Genomic DNA, 15,810 nt, shown 5'->3' on the forward strand with positions numbered 1-15,810 from the left:
CTCTCTGAAATGTACTTCTCTCGGAACTCTGAACATTGCAACAGACTTCCGGGAGAACTAGCTAACTGTCCAGTACGACCCCCCAATTTGTATGCTCGAATTCGCTCATCTCTAGTGTTCACCTGTTGCTTTGTTTCACTGGGGCATTGGGTTCAAATCTGACCAAAGACTACCCCTGCATAAACCATAAAATTACAGTCATAGCCAATGAAGAAGAGCAGATGGTAACATATAAAATAATTTTTTATTCAAAATACTAATAAAAAGTACACAGAAGGGTGAAATGTTTGCCTGACACAATATAATAGATGGAGGTATAGCTGTGCTCCCCAGGTAAGGAAAAGCAAATATCCTATATAAAGCCAGATCAAAAAACATCAAGAGATGGAGATCATATATCCAACTGAATGAAGAGAAATAATGCCTTAATATAATGTAAAAAAAAAAGTCTATGCTAAGAAAATTCCTCTGTGTATATGTCACGGGGAGACTAGGTGAGCGAGAGCTAACAACCCGGGCCCCTGCAATTTCCCTCAGACTAGGGAAATCCTGACTGACCCTCTACCTGGAGTTTACACTGATGGTGTGCATGTCCAGGCCTCGAACCTCACCCTGTCTCCTGTTTCAACCCTAGCCTGAAACCTCCACCCACCACCCAGTGAAGAGGTAGTACACCAATACCCACAGTTAGCACAGACAAGGATAAGGGAAAATATACACCATGCCGCAGTCACTCAGGAATACACTATAAATGTGCAGGGCAAAATAAAAACAAATATAGGAAGGAGTAAATAAGACTAAGGAAAATACACCACCAGCAACGAATCTCCAACAACCAGCTCTCCACTCCAGACCGAGATAACAACGCACAAGACAGAAGCTATAATCAGCGACGCCCAATGATCAGGAGAACTATTTAAAGGCAATGGGCATGGTCCAGCTTCCAATCCGAGGATCAGGTAAATTAACCCTGGAACAGCTAGATAAAATCTAGCCGACGCCAATGAGCAAATAGTGGTCAAAAGCGGAATTACCGCTGTCTGTCGAACGACCTGGTCTGAACAGCGTCCGACATGACAGTATAATCATTATACTGTAGAATTATCCCAAATATAACGAGGCATAAGTATTACAAGGGACCAATGAATTTATAGGATGCCCATCAGTAAACAATATAAAGATATACAGGGCTAGTATATACCTTAATCAGAGTCAGGAACACAGATGCAGATGGCTGCCACTTCCCCCTCACCCCAACGCACGTTTCGCCGTCGCTTCTCCCGTTTCTGCCCTTCTGGGCACACTGCTTTTTTAGATTTTTTCATGCATGTTTTTATTGGTAATTTGAATAAAAATTGATTTTAAACATATACATACATACATCTGGTTCTCTTCATCAGCTATTGTTATGTAAGGCCGATTTTTTGCTGGTATGCTATGATATGAAATGCCAGCTTCTTTACAAATGGACAATATTTGATGTATTAGTAATATTACAGTGTACGCATTCTTGGGGACAGCTTCTGCTCTAAGCCTCTACTCACATGTTCAGTTATTATCCGTAACAAATCAAGTATTAAAGAAATTGACCTGTCATGAAAAGATGGAAAATGGATCTTAAAGATGGATTTATTAAATGGATCCATCATTAAAAAGAGAATAAAAAAGTATCAGCTTAAAAATGGACATGCTGGTTTCCATTTTGCATCAGGTTTTGTATTGCAAGTAAGTCTGTCTTCCTAGAGGTGTCTCTGAATATGCATAGTTCTATGAAAGGGTAAATATGATCTGTTTCTCCTAAACCTTACTATTTAGAAACAAGAAAAAGAAAACAATATAAGTGATTCATTTCCCATCTACTTCTCTGGACAGATAAAATATTTGTGCAAACTAAATTTTTTGATCTAGCTAATAAAAATGGATAGCAGACAAAAAAGTGGTAAACGGAGAATGTTTTTTCATACTTCTGCCCCTTTTCAAATGAATGGACCTTGCAATGGAAAGTCTTGTTTCCATTTTTAAGATCATAAAATGGATCCAAAAATAAAAATAAATCTGAATAATAAATAAGTTTGAACAGAGTCTGAGACAACCTTTGTGAAGTGCTGCAACATATATAGGAAATATATAGGTGCCGAATAAGCAATAGTAATAAAAAAAAAAAGGTGTGATCAGTGTTGTGTATATTTCCTAGCATATCAAAGCCTGCGTTGCCTGTCCCCGCAAGTATTGAGTGCCGAGGTAATAGAAGTCAGACACTTGTCCAGAGGACAACAATGAACCCTCCAGAAACAATGAGCCCCACTGTATCCTATGTACAAAGACATAAAATAATTAACTCATTGCATTTGTTGAGGTCCATGGGATGAGGGCTTTCAAGGTCCCACGGCCCCCAGGTACACATGTGCCCTAGCTTTTACTGATATTTGCAGACATAAAATATTTTGATGCTATATATTGAGTTTAGAAGGTTTTTTTCTGATAAAACTTGTAGCTATTAGGAAGGAACAAAGAGCAGCTATGCTATTAACTATTGATCTCCTAAAAATGAAGGACAAACAAAGAAATAAACATATCATTATTAACAATTACCTATAATAATAATAATAACAACCCATATATGAGCCGCCCTAACTGTATGTTCTGCACTGGAGTCAGCAAATATGGCAAATATGTGGAGAGAGTGAATTAATGTCCTGGGAAGGAATAAATGCACTCCAAAGTGAGATCAATAGTCATCTTGCAAAAAATATACCCTGTTACAGCATCGTGCACAGAAAAATAAAAAATGTAAATTAGAAAAAAAAAACTATGCAAGTTTGGGATTGACATAACCACACATATCTTTTTTACCATGCAATAAACGCCATAAAAACAAAAAGCCAAAAAACAATGGCATGAGTGGATTATTTTTCATAATTTTTCTTACAATTTCATATATGCAAGGAAAAAATAAGCAACATGTGCATTTCAGAAATCTCATTTACTTTCCAAGAAGAGTAAAATGCTGTTTTTTTTTAACAGATATATGGGTAACAGATGTCAATACATATACAGCTTCATTGTGCTAAAATAACTGTGCTTTGGTACGTGTTCACCAAATAAAACACTGCTCTTTATGTTTTTCCTCTGTAAAACACAGCTTCAAAACATTGATTTTCTGGCATGGAAAACAAGCCATGTTAAAATGCTTCAGAGAGATGCAAACCTAATGTACATCCTGATGTGCAGCCATTTAGTTGGATGATATAAAGTACACGGGCATCTGTTGAGTCAAATGAAAGCATAAAATGAATGGTTCATTTCAGCAAGCGCTTACAGATCCAATATGAGACTCATTTTTGCTGCAGCTCAGATTTTGTAAACTATCTGATTAAGCTACACTTCACGGTAAATTGGTAATATCATACATACTGTGTATAACCTTTAATGGTCTGTAGACCTTGACAATGTCTATTTTCTATCATCAGTGTTCACTTTGACCAGTATGAGGTTGTATAGAAAATTATTTCATTTTCAGATTTGTTTCAGTCGTCTTTGACCGGTCATCCTTAAGTCCTTCATGACACCAGAGACTATGACTTTCTAGCTGACCTCACAGTTCAGGTTACAAACTTTGTTCATCCTGAGTATTGTAAAATTTCACCAGACAATCCAGTGAAACAGCTGTCAGGATCAGGGAAACATAGGTCACAAAAGTTTTAAAAACATCAAATCCACTTAGTCCCCCATCTCCTAACACAAGGAATGATTTCAGCTCCATTCTCCCACCAGGATGGCTCTTTACACCTTATTATTTCAGAGTGTAAAAGTTTTAAAGAGATGAAAGGCACTGAACTGAGAATCCACGGGGAGTGAAAATAAAAGGTTTTGAAGCAGAATGCAAGTAAAGATCCTTTCCGCCTCTGTCTATTACAGAACCTTTGTAAGTAAAATAAGACTTTGATTGTGTTTTTATTAAATACATTTCAGCCATTTTAAACATCAGAACAAACAAAAATAAATTATCACAAAAACTTATGTAACTTTATTCTATCGATTCTGTGCATGAATACCACAGTGGTTCATGAACCTAAATGCTTTCGTAAAAATTCAAACACTTTTCTGATTCAATATCTTCCTAAAGTCAAAGGGCATGCAATGCAATAAGTAAAGAAGAAAATATGGAATAACTGCTTAATGTTTTGATTAGAGATGGGCGAACTCGAACAGTAAAGTTCGGGGAGCCTACCGTAAGTCGGTGTTTCTATTCAGGTTTGGCAGTCTGAACAAAGCTTGTTGAAAGACTGCAGCACATCCAATCAAGAAGTGTTTCCTGTGTGGCACCTCTGGCTCCATCATCGCCATGTCAATTATTGGCATGGCTGTAATTGGCTGGTGCATTATGTTGAAAAAAATAAATAAATGAAAAAAAAAGACGAGGGGTCTCTTTTATTTTTGATAACAAGTGTAGGTATGTTAGGGTTGGCGGACCACAATAAATATAAATAAAGATGAAGTGCGATCACAACCGTGGGTCCACCATGCGGAGATGTAGAGGCTTTACTGTCACCCGTGAACTTATCAGGCTGAGGGAGATGAGAGAGGGATGGAACAGAGGTGGCAGCGGACACACGAGATGCATCTTCAGAGGCTGTATGAGCCGCTACCATGGTAACATCCACAGCTGAGTTCGCGCATTCAAGAGTGGATAACCTGCTCTCCAGCTGCTGAATGTACCGCTGTAAATGCTGCTCGTCCGCCATTGCTAGCCAGACTCTGGCGCTAAGATACTGTTAGGGTTGGCGGATCGCACTAAATTTAAATAAAGATGAAGTGCGATTGCAACCCGGGGTCCACCTTGCAGAGATGTAAAATCACAGCTAGTGAACAATGGCGGAAGAGTGCAGTAAGCAATCTAGAAAGCACAAGGGAATAAATGTCACCCTGTGTGAATAGAAAGTAATTACACAGCTCTGTTAGCTTCACAGAGGGGTAGAAACAGTATGGTGCAGCTAGATGCCACAGTAGTGGAAATGGCACTATGTGAAATCTCCTGTTACTTCACACGTGAGCACTACCCTCACAGGGGCAAGGGAACAGGTAGTGAACATGGTCACAGCATATGCACTCACACAAACTCATCTCCGGAGGTGCCAGAATTCTAAAGACTATATGCCTGCCCTGAGCACACGCATGAAATCCTACGTGAAAGGTGTCAGTAATATTGAGGTGGAAGGGAAAGGCGATATACTACAGGATTTACCTGCTCAAGGACCTTGAAAGGACCTATTTAGATGGGAGCAAACTTAGTAGACTCCACGCGCAACTTGATATTATGAGCTGAAAGCCACACCAAGTCGCCAGGTTCGAAGACCTAAGCGAGGCGGCGATGCACATCAGCAGAGACCCTCATTCTCTCCTTAGAGGCCTGAATGGCATCCTGCATGTGGTCCCAGATGTCATGAGCCTCCACAGACCAGCCTACCACCCTAGAGTCGGAAGACAAAATGGGCATTGGGCTGGGAACACGTGGATGCTTACCGTAATTAAGAAGGAATGGTGTCTGCCCTGTAGAATCGGCGACGACATTAAGGGCAAACTCTGCCCATGATAGCACGGATGCCCAGTCATCATGCCTGGCAGAGACAAAGTGCCACAAATATGTGACCATAGTCTGATTTGCCCTCTCCACCAATCCGTTCGTCTCTGGATGATATTCCGAGGAGAGATTAAGCTCAATACTGAGCAGCAGACAGAGCTCTGTCCAGAACCGAGAAGCGAACTGGGGACCTTGGTCACTGACTATTTTATCAGGCATCTCTTGGAGACAGAAAACATGCTTCACGAAAATCATGGCCAGAGTCTGTGCCAACAGTACACACGGAATAGGAACAAGATGTACCATCTTAGAGAAATGATCTGTAACTACCCAGATGACAGTATTGTTACTGTACTTGGGCAAGCCCACAATGAAGTCCATCCTGACCATTTCCCAGGGCCTATCTGCCACCGGCAGGGGATGTAACAAGTTTGCGGGCCTCTGCCGGAAAGGCCAGTTCTTGGCACAAGAAACACATACCTGAATGTAGTCCCTATTGTCATGTGGCCACCAATATGGCCTCACCAGAAGCTCAGTAGTCCTCTTGGCCCCAATGTGCCCACCCATCTTAGGTGTGTGAGCCTAAGAGAGGACATTCGGCCACAGGTTCGGTGGTACAAGAGTCTTGCCCGGAGGCACTGACTCTAGCAAAATTTTAGCCACCATTCACAGACTCTCCAAGGGAATGAATAGCCATGGTTTGTCCCCTTCTTCGGAAGAGATGACGGAATGGAACAAGGCGTCAGCCTGTAAATTCTGCTCCCCTGAGAGAAAGTGTATGGTAAACTTGAATCGGGAGAAGAATAGAGACCACCTGGCCTGGCGAGAATTTAGCCATTGGGCCATCTGCAGATAGAGCAGATTCTTATGGTCCGTGAACACCTGGAAGGGTTGCCGAGCTCTCTCCAGGAGATATCTCCATTCGGAGAAGGCCAACTTCATGGCAAGAAGCTCCCTGTCCCCGATGGAATAATTCCTCTCTGCCAGTGAGAATGACTTAGAGAAGAAGAAGCAGGGCTGTTTCTGACCATTAGCATCCTTCTGGTATAACACAGCTCCCGCACCAACGGAAGGGGCATCCACCTCCAGAATAAAGGGCTTATCCACATCTGGCCAATGTAACACAGGAGCCCTAGCAAAATAAAATTTTAAGGAGACAAAGGCCTCAGAGACCTCCTTAGATCTTAGCTTAGGGTTTGCTCCCTTCTTGGTGAGAGCTTCCAGGGGAGCCGCCAGAGTAGAGAAGTGGGGAATGAACTGGCGGTAGTAGTTAATAAATCCCATAAAGCGCTGCACCGCTTTAAGGGAATGTGGCTCTTGCTAGTTCAACACTGACTCCACCTTAGCAGGATCCATAGCCAAACCCTTGGCTGAGATGATATCGCCAAGGAATGGACTCCTGCTTAAAGACACACTTCTCAAGTTTGAATTAGAGAGAATTGGCACACAGGAGTTCAAAGACTCTGGCAACATCTCTATGATGAGCATCCAGATCGGGAGAGAAAATAAGGATGTCATCCAAATAGACGACTACTGAAGTGGATAACATCTCCCGAAGTCCTGTAAGACGTCCGCTGCATTACAGAGGCTGAATGGCATTACCAAGTATCTGTAATGACCGTCCCGGGTTTTAATCGCCGTCTTCCATTCATCACCCTCGCAAATGCATATTAGATTATAGGCGCCTCGCAGATCTAACTTGGTAAATATCCTCACACCCCGCAGTCTGTCAAACAGCTCGGAGATGAGTGCAGAGGATACATATTCTTGACGGTGATGGTGTTCAGGCCTCCATAATCTATGCAAGGATGAAATTCCCCATTCCTCTTTTGAACATAGAAGAACCCAGCTCCTGCAGGAGACACCAATTTCCTAATAAAACCCCTCACCAGATTCTCCCTAATGTACTCCGACTTTGCCTCAGTCTCTGAGAGCAACAAAGGGTAAACACGCCCACGAGGTGGCTCTGCCCCGGGATGAAGTCTATTGGGCAATCATAAGGAGGATGGGGAGGAAGAGTCTCCATGGCCTTTTTAGAAAAAAACATCCACATACTACCAGTAATGCTTGGGCAGAGAGGTTAGATCTGCGGGAACCTCGGACAACCCAACCTAAACTTGGGCCTTGAGATACTGTCCCTGGCATGCCCTATTCCATCCTTGCATGTACTCTGTGGCCCAATCGATATGAGGTGAATGTTGGCACAACCAGGGAATACCCAGCAACACCTCATCCTTTCGTGGATGACAAGAAAGAAGATTAATTCCTGATGCTCTGGAGAAACCTTGAGGGAAAGGGTAATGGTTTGATGGGTGATGTGAGTGGGTAAGGTAGAACCATTAACCACTTTTACTGTAATGGGACTGGAGAGCATGACCAGGGGTATTGGGTGCAGTAGGGCGAAGGAAGAGGACATAAAATTACCCTCTGCCCCGGAATCAATGCAAGCCTCTGCAGGGCGAGAGATCAACCCATAGGACAGTGTCACATTAAAAGTAATTTTGGAGGAAAAAGCTGCCGTGTCTAGTGAGCCTCCTCCTATGGCCGATAGATACTGTCACTTCCCTGCCGCTGGGGACACTTGTTGGCAAAATGACCAGACTGCCTACAGATATGGCATATCAGAGTTGCTCGAGCAGGATGAAACTTAGATACTGCTCGAGAAATTTCCATGGCATCCCACGGCCCCATAACCTGGACTTGGGATTCTAGAAGCTTGGTGAAGTTAAGAGCCAGACGAAACCTCTCCTGACACTGGGCTCGCACCAACTTTTGCTCAGAATGATGAAGGTTGATGCGAGTGGAGACAGAAATTAACTCCTCCAGTGTGGCAGGAATTTCCCTAATGGCCAGACCATCCGTTACATGATCATTCAGTCCCTTCCAGAAGACAGGGGTAAGAACTTTATCCGGCCACTCCAACTCAGAGGCTAGAGTCTGGAAGAGGATGGCGTAATGACTGACCATGGATGAGCCCTGGGTTAAAGCCAGAAGTTGGGGCGCGGTACTGTGAGTGACATGAGGCCCTAAAAAGACCTGCTTCAGGGTGCTCAAGAAACACGAGACACTCTGCAACACCTGATCGTTGCACTCCCACAGAGGAGTTGCCAACTCCAGCACTCTGTCCAATAACAGGGAGTCGCGAATCCGACCTTAACCCGCTTGGATTGGAAATGTGATGCCAGTAGCTCCAAATGTATAGCACATTGGTTCACAAATCCTCTACAGGTTTTACTGTCACCCGCAAACTTATCAGGCTGAGGGAGATGAGAGAGGGATGGAACCGAGGTGGCTGCGGAAACACGAGACACAGTTTCAGAGGCTGCATGAGCCGCTACCGAGGTAACATCCGCAGCTGAGGTCGCGCGCTCAAGAGCGCACAACCTACTCTCCAGCTGCTGAATGTACAGCTGCTCGTCCAACATTGCTAGCCAGACTCTGGCACTGAGATACTGTTTGAGTTGGCGGATAGCACTAAATATAGATAAAGATGAAGTGCGATCGCAACCCGGGGTCCACCGTGTGGAGATGTAAAACCTCAGCTAGTGAACAATGGCGGAAGTGTGTGGTAAGCGATCTAGAAAGCACACAGGGTTAAATGTCACCCTGTGTAAATAGAAAGTAATTGCCCAGCTCTGTTAGCTTCACCGAGAGATAGAAAAAGTATGGCACAGCTATATCCCACACTAGTGGAAATGGTGCTATGTGAAATCCCCTGTTACTTCACAGGTAAGTGCTACCCTCACAGGGGCAAGAGAACAGGTAGTGTTTCAAACAAAAAAAGAAGGAAAAAAGCCAGCTCACCGATAGATGTAAGAGGCACGGAACTTCGTCCTGACACGACGTAGTGGAATCCCAAAAACAAAGAAAAGTTGTTCCAGCTTCTTGATAAAATTTAGTTTTTAATCCAACATATTAAAATCTAAAAGGACACACTCCTGGGACAATGCCATAACACATGTGAAGAGAGCTACGCGTTTCGACCTGACAGTCTTTGTCACAGCTCACAGCTGTGACAAAGACTGTCAGGTCGAAACACGTAGCTCTCTTCACGTGTTATGGCATTGTCCCAGGAGTGTGTCCTTTTTGATTTTAATATGTTGGATTAAAAACAAAATTTTATCAAGAAGCTGGAAGAACAGGTAGTGGACATGATCACAGCATGTGCACTCACACGAACTCCTCTCCAGAGGTGCCGGAATTCTAAAGGCTATACGCTCGCCCTGAGCACACGCATGAACTCCTCTCTGGAGAAGCTGTAATTCTAAAGGCTATACGTCTGCTCTGAGCACACGCAAACAAGTCCGCACTACAGTAATGTTCCACACATGCATGTAACATAAATGATCTTAGCGCACCAACGGGAGTGTCAAAGATCATTTTATAGATTGTGCCAATCAGACAGGACCTTGCTCACTGGCCAATCTGAAGCCAGCACAGGACCTGAGAAGCTGATGGCTGACCACCAGTGAAAGGTTGCCTCACGAGCATGCTCAGTGGAGTGATTTCTAGACTTAGACCCAAGAGCATCTGTTCGCTGCCGCCTATTGCTAGTTACTATAGATGTAACTGGAGAGCCAGCAGTAATTAGATGAACAGCACGAGTCTGAGCAAAACGCTGAGACTGACATCTCTGCTGAGCAGGCTCCACTGCGGTTGAAGAAGAATGAGAGACCGCAGAGGGAGACAAGGCTTGGGATCCACCTAATTCAGTGGGAGAATCCCAGCGTATAACAAGGTAACATTTACACCTGTGGGCTGCAGCTCTCCGCTGTCAGTTTTATCTTGGCTGGTTATCAAAAATAGGAAAAAACAGTAAATAATTTTAAAAAATGGAGTTTGATCATCCCTTTTGTGATAACCTGCCAAGCTAAAGCAGACTGCTGGGTGCTGGTATTTTCAGGCTGGGAAGAGGCCATAGATATTTAGCTCTTTTCAGCCTAAAACAGTAGCCCGCAGCCAATTTTGGCACTTTGCCCAGCTCTTTGCGCTTGCCTTGGAGTGTTGACAAGCAGGATAATATTTTGGGTTTGATGTGTAAATCTAGAAGTGAGAAAAAGAGCGCACAATAGAGTGATACCCTATGGAGGGAGAGTATGAGAGTGCTTGTTATGCTCACTTAGGGTACCGTCACACAGTGAAATTTCCATCGCTACGACGGTACGATTCGTGACGTTCTAGCGATATCGTTACGATATCGCAGTGTCTGACACGCAGCAGCGATCAGGGACCCTGCTGAGAATCGTACGTCGTAGCACATCGTTTGGAACTTTCTTTCGTCGCTTGATCACCCGCTGACATCGCTGGATCGTTGTGTGTGACAGCGATCCAGCGATGTGTTCGCTTGTAACCAGGGTAAACATCGGGTAACTAAGTGCAGGGCCGCGCTTAGTAACCCGATGTTTACCCTGGTTACAAGCGTAAACGTAAAAAAAAAAAACAGTACATACTTACATTCCGGTGTCAGTCCTCCGGCGTCTCAGCTTCTCTGCACTGTGTGAGCGCCTGCCGGCCGGAAAGCGAGCACAGCGGTGACGCGGTGACGTCACCGCTCTGCTTTCCGGCTATGGCGCTCACACAGTGGAGAGAAGCAGAACGCCGGGGACAGACACCGGAATGTGAGTATGTACTGTTTGTTTTTTTTACGTTAACGCTGGTAACCAGGGTAAACATCGGGTTACTAAGCGCGGCCCTGCGCTTAGTAACCCGATGTTTACCCTGGTTACCCGGGGACTTCGGCATCGCTCCAGCGCTGTGATTGCAAAGTGTGACTGCAGTCTACGACGCTGGAGCGATATTCATACGACGCTGCGACGTCACGAATCGTGCCGTCGCAGCGATGGAAATTTCACTGTGTGATGGTACCCTTATGTAGGCATGAAGAAAGATAGCTTCTACTCTGTGCCAGGTGGATAAATCCTCCAGGAGATATTGGATCCAGTTGGATAAACATGTGGGTGGGATGCGCTGCTGGAGTGAATCAATTCTTCTGAAAGGATGATGAGGCAAAAGCTTTTTTCACAACTAGTTTCAAGGCCATACCGGCGTCTTTCCAAAGTGAAAAAAATCTACCTAGATCTTGGTGCCAAGATCTCCATCTGCGCAAGCGCCGCCCCCAGCAGCCATTTTCCTGGAGTCCACCGAATAGGAAACCATGTAAGTGCGGGGGCTCTGGGCTTTCACAAAATGTCCGCAGAGCCCCCGCACCACCGAACACCCACACCGGCACACATCTGAATATCCCCTCATTCCAGCCTACATCCTGCAGCAACTCTCCACCCTTGCCTCCTCCAGCAGTGACCCTGGGACCCTGCTCCACCGCGGCCGGTAAGGTATATCTGCATTATAAGATGCATCCCCATTTTCCCCCCAAATTTCGGGGGAAAAAAGTGCGTCCAATAATCCAAAAATATTTTTTTATGATATATATAATAATAATAATAATAATAATAATTATTATTATTATTATTATTATTATTATATATTGTCATAGGCAATGTAAAGTGGAATAAAATATACAGGACAAAAGTGTAAGGCTGGGGTCACTCAGAGGTCTAAAAAAGTTGCAACCAGAAAAGTTGGACCAATATTTGTCATCCATGTGCTGTCCGTATACAATCTGTATTTTTGCTTAGCGGCTTACTTAAAGGACTATTTACAGTTTCCTATGCTACAGAATTGCAGTGTATCTGTAAAAATTGTATGCTGTACTGAGGCATCCAATTTATGCTGAGGATGTCTAGTGATATGTGTTATTAGAAAAAGCATCTCAGAAGAAAGGGAGTACCGTATTTTTCGGACTACAAGACGCACTTTTTCCCCCCCAAAAAAGGGGGGTGTTGCGGCTGCGACCACAAAACGTGGCCGAGCCGACACCTCCACGTCGCCAGACCATGACGACGTGGGCGAGCGTCCCAAAAAGGAACGCAATGTGGACCCACTGGACCACAGAGTAACCTGGACCTACCCAGACTAGGGAACGGTAGCGAGCAGGGACTGTGGCAGCTGAGCATGTGAACAAGATGTAGATATGCAGAACTAGACTACACCGCACAACTTCAGGTATGAAGAAACAAAGTTTACTTAAATGATAGCACAGTACATAACAAGAACATAATGATGTCAGGATCCCGATTCCACATGTCTAGGAAGGGTACACGACTCAGACGTCAGACAATGGCGGGAGTCATCACGGGTTGATGCAGTCCAGGGTCATCTGGCACGGGCATACTAGGACAGCCAATCTTTCAGGCCTAGGACGTAGCACAGGCTCAGCAGGAGAACATCAGACACCGATCCCAGAAGGACGTCATCTCGGGGTGGACCTCAGGACATCAGGAACACAGGCAGGACATCAGGAACACAGGCTTAGATGGACGTCTGACGATGGCAGGAGTCATCACGGGTTGATGCAGTCCCGGGTCATCTGGCACGGGCATACTAGGACGGCCTCTCTCTCAGGCCTCAGGCGTAGCACAGGCTCAGCAGGAGAACATCAGACACCGATCCAGAAGGACGTCATCTCGGGGTGGACCTCAGGACATCAGGAACACAGGCAGAACATCAGGATCACAGGCTGGACATCAGGAACACAGGCAGGACATCAGGAACACAGGCAGGACATCAGGAACACAGGCAGGACATCAGGAACACAGGCAGGACATCAGGAACACAGGCAGGACATCAGGAACACAGGCAGGACATCAGGAACACAGGCTTAGATGGACGTCTGACGATGGCAGGAGTCATCACGGGTTGATGCAGTCCAGGGTCATCTGGCACGGGCATACTAGGACAGCCAATCTTTCAGGCATAGGACGTAGCACAGGCTCAGCAGGAGAACATCAGACACCGATCCCAGAAGGACGTCATCTCGGGGTGGACCTCAGGAACACAGGCAGGACATCAGGAACACAGGCAGGACATCAGGAACACAGGCTTAGATGGACGTCTGACGATGGCAGGAGTCATCACGGGTTGATGCAGTCCCGGGTCATCTGGCACGGGCATACTAGGACGGCCTCTCTCTCAGGCCTCAGGCGTAGCACAGGCTCAGCAGGAGAACATCAGACACCGATCCAGAAGGACGTCATCTCAGGGTGGACCTCAGGACACAGGCAGGACACATCTGGACACAGACAGAAGATCTGGACGTAGGCAGGACAGCTGGACACAGACAGGACATCTGGACATAGACAGAAGATCTGGACACAGGCAGGACATCTGGGACACTGGCGTGGCAGCCCAGGTCATCGGCTGGGACACTGGCGTGGCAGCCCAGGAATCAGGACATCGGACACCGAAAGGACATCGGGAATACCGGAAAGACATCTGGGACACTGGCGTGGCAGCCCAGGTCATCGGCTGGGACACTGGCGTGGCAGCCCAGGAATCAGGACATCAGACACCGGAGGGACATCAGACACAGGCTGGACACTGGCGTGGCAGCCCAGGTCATCGGCTGGGACACGGAGGGCACAGGACCAGGTAGCGGAGGTAATCAGGTTCATAACTTCGGCCGTCAGGCTCCGGACATCAGACCTAGGAAGGAACTCAAGCGTGATGGTGCTAGCTCCGCTGGACTGGAACTGGGCCAGACAGGGTTAGCACCGCATGGAAGACTGAGCACAGAATAGTAAGCGCTCAGCAAGAACACCGAACTCCATCTTTGAAAGATGAGCCCGGAAAGTTCAGTCACAGGGTGCAGGGTGCCAGACACAATAGGACTTAAGAAACATAACAGAGACAGGTTCAGACAGGATCAGGTACTGGATATTCAGCCTCCAGGATAGGCGGATCTGGGTACTCGGCCCCCAGAACAGGCGGGTAAACAAGACACAAACGGATCTGGATATACGGCCTCCAGGATAGGCGGATCTGGGTACTCGGCCCCCAGAACAGGCGAGAGACAGGCATCAGCTCTCCCAGAACATACTGCAGACAGAACGGGAGCTGGATACCTCACAAGGCAAGACACAGAAACACAATACAATGCTCTGGCCACGCCCAGTAGCAAAGAGGAAGTTTATATAGGAGCTGCTACTCAGCAATAGGCTGAGGAAGCAACACAGGTGCACACTCAAACCCTGATAAAAGCAGGGTAGGTGTGGCCGCGCGCACCCTAAGCACAAACAGAAACCATTATAGCACTGACAGCACAGGAACTGTGGCTTAGGGCACCTGGCAGCGGCTGCTAGCCTGGACACACGTGAGAAGCCATGCACCAGCTGCAGAGGACCTCGCAAGCCAAGGCTAGCTTCCAAGCGGCAGCCAGGGACCGCACATGCGAGTGGCCATGCAGCAGAGCAAAGTCATCACAGCACATGTACAGCTACGCAGCGGTGGCAGGGAACTGAGCAGCATCCATACAGGTAACAGACAACAGTATCCCTGCACATTAGGGGGAGAGGAGAAAGGGTTAAAGCAGAGAAATGCAAAAGTAACGCCGAAGAAACGAGGTATAAACCCAGCGGCGTTACAGGGGGAAAATGGGGGGTGCGTCTAATAGTCGCAATGCAGCTTACCGTGGCGGCAGAGGTGCGGCGGCAGAGGTGTGGCAGCAGAGGTACGGAGATGAGGAGGCGCAGTGAGCGGGGTCCCTTTCCCCGGTGAGGTGATGCAGCAGCCCGGTAAGGCAGCAGAGCCGGGTGAATCCTGATGTTATCGGTGGGCGCGGCCATCTTCCTGAGGCCGCGCGTTCGCAGATGGAGCTCTGCTGCCCGGGGCTTCAGGAAAATGGCCGCGGGATGCCGCGCGTGCGCAGATGGGGATCGCGGCGGCCATTTTCCTGAAGCCCCGGGCAGCAGAGCTCCATCTGCGAACGCGCGGCCTCTGGAAGATGGCCGCGCCCACCGATATCAACAGGATTCACCCGGCTCTGCTACATTACCGGGCTGCTGCATCACCTCACCGGGACTTTGGACTCTGTATCCTGTATCCTTTTGCTTGCCAGGATGGGTGCAGCAAGGTTCAGGAAGGATCTCGTGGGCACATGGACTGGAGATGATGGAGGTAGTGGTGTACATTGTGAAGCGAGTATTCCACAGGCGCTCAGATGTCTGAGTCCTTGCCGCTTCCCGGCGCTCCTCAGCACCGCATGGCACGGCCGGCTCTCCGCCTCCAGCAGGGCTCGCAGCAGTACAGAGGCGCTTTTCCCGCAGTGTCCGGTCGTGGCGGCTGTGTCTCGGTAGCGGAGCTCCTCACTTATTACCGGCTTCTGAAATAATTAT

The 15,810-nt window shown here is 46.7% G+C and overlaps 1 protein-coding gene and 1 long non-coding RNA gene across 3 annotated transcripts in view; one reads left to right on the plus strand and one right to left on the minus strand.

Moving 5' to 3' along the window:
• KCNT2 (potassium sodium-activated channel subfamily T member 2) overlaps nt 1-15,810 on the plus strand; it is a 1,359,842-nt gene that overhangs the window by 1,114,254 nt on the left and 229,778 nt on the right. The window lies entirely within an intron of this gene.
• Nucleotides 12,645-14,609, minus strand: LOC143788911 (uncharacterized). The gene is made up of 2 exons (XR_013218748.1): nt 13,116-14,609; nt 12,645-12,906 (listed from the first exon to the last, which is right to left on the minus strand). It is a non-coding gene; the product is annotated as an uncharacterized LOC143788911 (long non-coding RNA).

Source organism: Ranitomeya variabilis, chromosome 8 (genome assembly GCF_051348905.1).
Source record: "Ranitomeya variabilis isolate aRanVar5 chromosome 8, aRanVar5.hap1, whole genome shotgun sequence".
NCBI lineage: Eukaryota > Metazoa > Chordata > Amphibia > Anura > Dendrobatidae > Ranitomeya > Ranitomeya variabilis.